Consider the following 6,000-nt stretch of genomic DNA (forward strand, 5'->3'; position numbering starts at 1 on the left):
TAGGCACAGGAACTCAGGTTATAAAGTGCTCTGAAGGGTTGAATCCACTGGAATCTTGGTCAGAGGAGAGTGGGTGTTTGTGCTGCATCCACTGCCTTTCCCAGCCTCCTAGAAATGATCAGCCACCTAGCACTGGTGCTTATTAATAACCTCGCTTAAGGAAATTGGCTGGAGTCTTACTTTTCATTGTGTGGAATGAATGGGACTAAATATAATCCAGGGCTCATTTTGGTGGATAACAATGCGAGAGAAACTTCCTGTTCTAGCAGAAATCCTCCATTTAGGAGTTTCTCCAGGCTTGGTGAAATTCTTCAAATTTCAAGAAACACTAAGGTCACCATCTAAATCCTCTATTCTCCCAAATAAAGATATTCTTTTAATACTCTGTGTGAAGGGTAATGTAGTGTCTTTATTATAATCCAGCTGAAAGCACAAGATATTTTAATCAGTGAGAGCTCAGAAACAAAGGAACTTCTTGGCTGAAGACCCACATTCAATGATTATTTTTTTCAGCTGAACTGAAATAAAGACATTATTTAAATATTTATCTGTCATCTCACACTGCCTGCAGCTAGCTGCTGGGTCTCTATTTCTCAGGTACACTGTCTCTTTATGCAAAGGTAAATATATATATATATAACAATTTCCTTGCATGGCTTCACTTGGAATTATGCCTTCTTACATCTCTGTTAGTGGAGTGCTGTGTCGGGAGGGTTCCAAGTGCTGTCAGGTGTGTGAGTGTGCACCATCTTTGCAAACATGCCTGCTTGTGTTGCTGGTTTGCAAAACCAAGGCCCAGAGTGTCTGATTTGTCAGCTGATGCTGACTGAAGGACAGATGCAGAGACTGCAGGAGAGGGGAGCACAAGAGAAGCAGGAGCTCAGCAGCAGTACTGCTGCCAAGACTGAACTCATGAGATTCAGTGATGAAAAAATGCATTAGCTTTGCCCATCTTCCTTCCCTCATCTTGCCATTAGTTACCAAGCCATCAGCCTTTCTGACAAGTTCTCCAGGAGCTCTGATGCCCTGGTGCTGCTGGCATAAGCAGCCTCCCTGCAAACATCTTCACGATGGGAGAAAAACAAGCTCACCTGTAAGTACTCTTTCTTTGCAAGTGCAACATTTGCTATTTTCCTATTTGAAGGGTACCACACATAAATAGACCTGAAATCAGCACTGCAGGCAGCTTGGTCCTGCTGGGCTCTGAACTGCCCCATGCATCAAAGACCAAGGTGCAGGGGGTGGAAGCAAGGAGGTGAGTGAGGTCAGCAGGCTGTGTGGGGAGCCTGCTGGAGAGGAAGAGGAGAAAGGGCAGGAGGCCCTAGGGGTGGAGGAATGAGAGGAAGTGGAAGGGAAGAGACACATGAGGTACCTGCTGGGCTTCTGCTGGTGATCCTAGAGCTGTGATTCTCCACAGGGGTCCCTCCACTTCCCCCAGAAGAGCTCCTGGCACTGGTAGAGCCATATCTCTGAGCCTGCAGCACTTGGGTGAAGAGCTGGAAGGCACGCTTCTGCCTGTGTGTCGTTGAGATGGCCAGTTGAGCAGGACAGACAGCTTGCACCTAGGCAGGCCCTGCAGAAACCTCTGCGTGCAAGGACTGGCTGCAGGACACAGCAGGAGATTTTGTGCTCTCTCCCTGTGCTTTGATGCACTTGGCTAACAGGTTAATCAGCTGTTTGTTGTCAGGCCTGATGGGAAAATATCAACAAACACAACTAGAGGATGGAGAGAGCAAAACCTTTTCTGGCATGTGCTCCTTTGACTGCAACATCAAAGATCTCATTATGATATTTTTGTAGAAGATTATTTAACTCCAGAATAGTCAGGGACGTCAAACTCCATGAGCAGAAAAATCTGGGGAGAACAGCACTGAATGGGCAAGAGTGTTTAATATTTCACAAAGGGCATGCACAGACGAACACACAGTTCTCAAAACATCCTAATTAAAATGCTTTAATGAGTATATGTTTATAAACCAGCAGAGAGAGCTTTGCAAGTCCCAGTTACATCAGGTACCACGGGGGCATCCTTTCTCTTTCCCAGGGGAAGGACACATCTTAAGCCCCTTAGAACTTCCTTTTGTCACTGGATGATTTTCCTAATCTCAAAGGGACAGGAGATTTTTTTTATTCAGCTAGAAAGCAGTCACACAAAACAAAGTCAAGAGTGTGAAGGGAGCAGCAGAAATGATCTCGTTTCCTCTCCAGGGCTGTAGTTTCAGTTCCCCAATGTCATCAGTGGCATCCAGAGCAGGCACCCTCCAGCTCTCCCACAGGTATGGGAGCACTCCTCCATCCTGAGCCACTTTGTCTTGTTCTCAGAGAAGAGACAAGAGGAGTCCTTCAGAAAAAGCCAGATGATACAAAAAATGGGACATACTCCCATTTCCAAAGTGACATTTTTTAAGTGGAGAAAAAGAACTGCTTTGGACACTGAGAAGAGACAGTGAGACATGCATCTCTGAAGAACTGGGCTGAAAAAGCAAGATAAGAAAAGGCAAGTGGAGAGATACCTTTGTTTATTTTGTGGGAAGTCTCTTGGGTCAGGAAGGGCTTGGGGGCTCTCTAGGAGAAAATGTTGTTGCCAGGACTTACTTGCCACCTTTACAGGAAAGTGAAGGACTAAACGTGCTGCAGAGATCAAGTGAATTTGCTCACAAGGAAGCATGCTTCGCTTTATCTGCTTTATCTGCACAGAGATAAGAGTTGGCTGCTGCCCTTCACAAACAGCCCCACAGCCCATCCCACTGCAAAGCCGCAGAGAAGCAGGATGGCAGCTCATCTTACATGGCCTTTTCCACTGATTATTAACCTGGACTGAATGCACGTTCTCAGCAGTTGCATTTGGGCAGCACTGAGACAGTTACCACGATCTGGATCTACAGAAATGTGCATGCTGAGTGAGCAGCTGGATGATGGCGGAGCTTCCACCTCAACTTGCAATGGATAGGGAGAAAGTGCGTTTTAGTTATGCAAACCACATGCACATTTTTCTCATATAAAGAATGAAAAATAGGTCTCCACCTTGTCTTTCTGTGAAATCACTCTGTTTGGAATCTATTGATAATTAACAACATTATCAGGCAAATTTAAGTGCATTGTACTCCGTCAACTTCACCTACCTTCCAGAGAAACACAGCACTGCCATCAGGAAGCACTCAGCACTATTTTTGGTGTGGCTATGTGAGAGAGGGCCTGTGGGAGGGCATCTTCCAAAGAAATGCAGACGATATCTTTTAGGAGGAATTAATAGTTAGGAAACCAAACCATTACCCGCTCTCACCAATGACCAGAGGATATTTTTCTCTCTGGGCTGGAGTTTATACAAAGAGTGCCGCGTGCACTGAAAGAAAATCATGACTCATTGAATTTAAGGAACTGTTCAGTGAAGCCAAATTTTCCAGCGCTCCTCCCTCTCCCTTGGCTGGCTGTCCCCTGGGCACACCAACCCTCTATCAGTGGTCACAACAGAGTCACAAAGTCCTTTTCATTTCCTCTGAATCGGAGAAGTCAGGCTTTGTCAGGACTGCGATTCCGCACAGCTCTCGTGCATCCTGAGAGCTGTGTGAGAGGATGCTGGCATGCTAAACTCAGCTCATTTCTGTGCTCGGTGATTTTGCAGTGCTGCTCCCTCTAGCTAGGCGCATCTGACAGTGGGCTGGGCTCCTTATCTCTGCCCCCAAACCCCGCTGTGTCAGGCACAGCAACATCACAGCATCGTGTGTGTCACACGGCTGCAACATCTTCCCCAAGGGCAACCATTGTGTGAATGAGCAGTTGTTCCAAAAGTGGCCACTTTTACCCCAAGTACCTACAAATACATGAACTGATGCCTATCCACACTGGAATGTTTTGCTAGTGTCAAAACCCACATAAACTCACATTTTACCTGTGTATGAAGTACTCTTAGCAGCATCACCTATGGGGAAAAATAGTAACAAGAGAAAGGCATCAATACTTTATGAACAAACGATTGTAAATAAAGTTTGTGAATTTTTTTCTAAATACATCTCCCTCTCTCTGTTGTGATTCAAAAATGTTTGACCCTGCAGACAGCATTCAGAAATCTTTATGAAGCAGTGACTTCAGAAATGTTGCTGTCTCCCTGAACATGACTGGGATGTAGCTTTGCGATGCTGTGCAGATGGGACTGCAAAGCCTTTCAGAAAGTTATCACTGAGGAAAATAAATAAGCAAAAGCTGCAATTGTGTTGGCCTAAGATTTTTAAAAACATTGAGTGACTTTTTATGGAACATATTTTCATTTATCAGCTTCACAGGGCATGTAGTGGGAGTCAGGCTGGCCACTCATCCATAGCATGAACCTGTATTTCTAATTTTGCATCCTGCTTGTTGAATCTTGCCTGCAACTGCAAAATCTTTAGGGAAAGACTTACATTTTCCTATGTGTCTGCAAAATGCCTGCCACAGTGCCCAAGCTCTTGAGATGCTACTGTAATAATAATAATAACTATAACCATGAGCATAATTTCCATTGTGAGCAGCATGCAGTAAGGCAGCCGAGAGCCCTGCCATGAGCAGTTTTATAGTCTGCTGTCTAATTACTGGCATAAAGAGGGTGCAAGAAGATTGTCTATAGAGGGAGAAGAGGGAAGAGCTCTTGGGGGAATCAGAGAATAGCTTGAGTTAGAAGGTACCCCTAAAGGTCAACTTGTCCTGCTCCCCTGCAATGAACAGGGACACCTACAGCTCTATCAGGTGCTGTATCATCCAGCCTGACCTTGAGTGTCTGCAGGGTTGGGGCATCCACCACCTCTCTGGGCAACCTGTGCCAGTGCCTCACCACCCTTAGAGTAAAAAACTTTTTCCATATACCCTATCTAAATCACGTCTCTTGTATCTGAAATCATTTCTCCTTGTCCTGTCACAGCAGACACTGCTAAACAGTCTGTCCCCTTCCTTCTTAAAGCCCCACTACATACTGAAGGGCTGCTGTCAGGTGTCCCTGGAACCTTCTCTCCTCCAGGTTGAAGAGCCCCAGATCTTTCAGCCTGAGAAAACATGAGAGTTTCACAACAAGGTAGACTTGCTGTCCTTGCCCATGCTTAATGAAGATGCTGTGACTAAATATCTTCAAGGTATTGCCAAAGACATCCCTGTTTTCTTCTGTTGGGGAAGTCGGGGTGGATTTTGAGGTCGTTCTGTGTTTCTGTGCGATGTCTACAGGCTGGAGGAGGCCTTGAAATGCTCCAAAGCAGTGACAAAAATTGCAGCATAGCCAACACACATAAAACCACCAAGCCTGGGACAAGGCTGTGCTGGCAACAGGCTGCATAGGTGCTAAGGGCACACACAGAAAGTTGGATGTATACTGAAACCCTCTGATTTATGGCCCAACTCCAAGCCATCTGCCTAGCACACAGCTGAGAAATCTCACATGGAAACAGAGCAGCCTTAGGCCTGGGACAAAAGGGACCATCCAGGCAATAAATAAAGCACTGCAGTTTTGCAGGGAACCAAGCTATGTATTACATTTAGAACTGAGCCAGGAGGGACCTGGTTCTTGTTGTTGCATTTGGTTTATGTAATTTTTTTAATGGGAAAACCCAGCAATTTTGGAATTTGTTTTCTACTCTGAGGCAGGTAATAAATTTGTCATGCATTGCAATTCTAAAATTGCTTAATTTCAGCCAGATCAAAATACTTGGTTTCCATGAAATCAGCCTTGAAAATCATACATTATATCTATTACACTTTTGTGTGAGACTGAAAGAAATTCAACCCAAACATTTCAGGATGAAAATTAAAATTGTTCTTTCTTGTTTTTCTTTCAGTTTCTCCATGGAAATGAAATTCTCTAGTTTTCCAAGAGGATTAATTTCTCAGCACATTGGCCTTTCCAGAGGACACCAGTCACGGGGTGACCCATCCCCACTGATGTGACCACACTGCTGCTAGAAGCTTGTCCCAGCAGGGTCAGCATTTGCAATGGGAGCTGGTGGCAAAAGCCCAGCCGGCAGCTGCAGCTGACAATGAGAT

The sequence above is a fragment of the Centrocercus urophasianus genome, unplaced genomic scaffold (assembly GCF_019232065.1).
Source record: "Centrocercus urophasianus isolate 14NV4802_14NV808 unplaced genomic scaffold, USGS_Curo_1.0 seq_13, whole genome shotgun sequence".
NCBI classification, from domain to species: domain Eukaryota; kingdom Metazoa; phylum Chordata; class Aves; order Galliformes; family Phasianidae; genus Centrocercus; species Centrocercus urophasianus.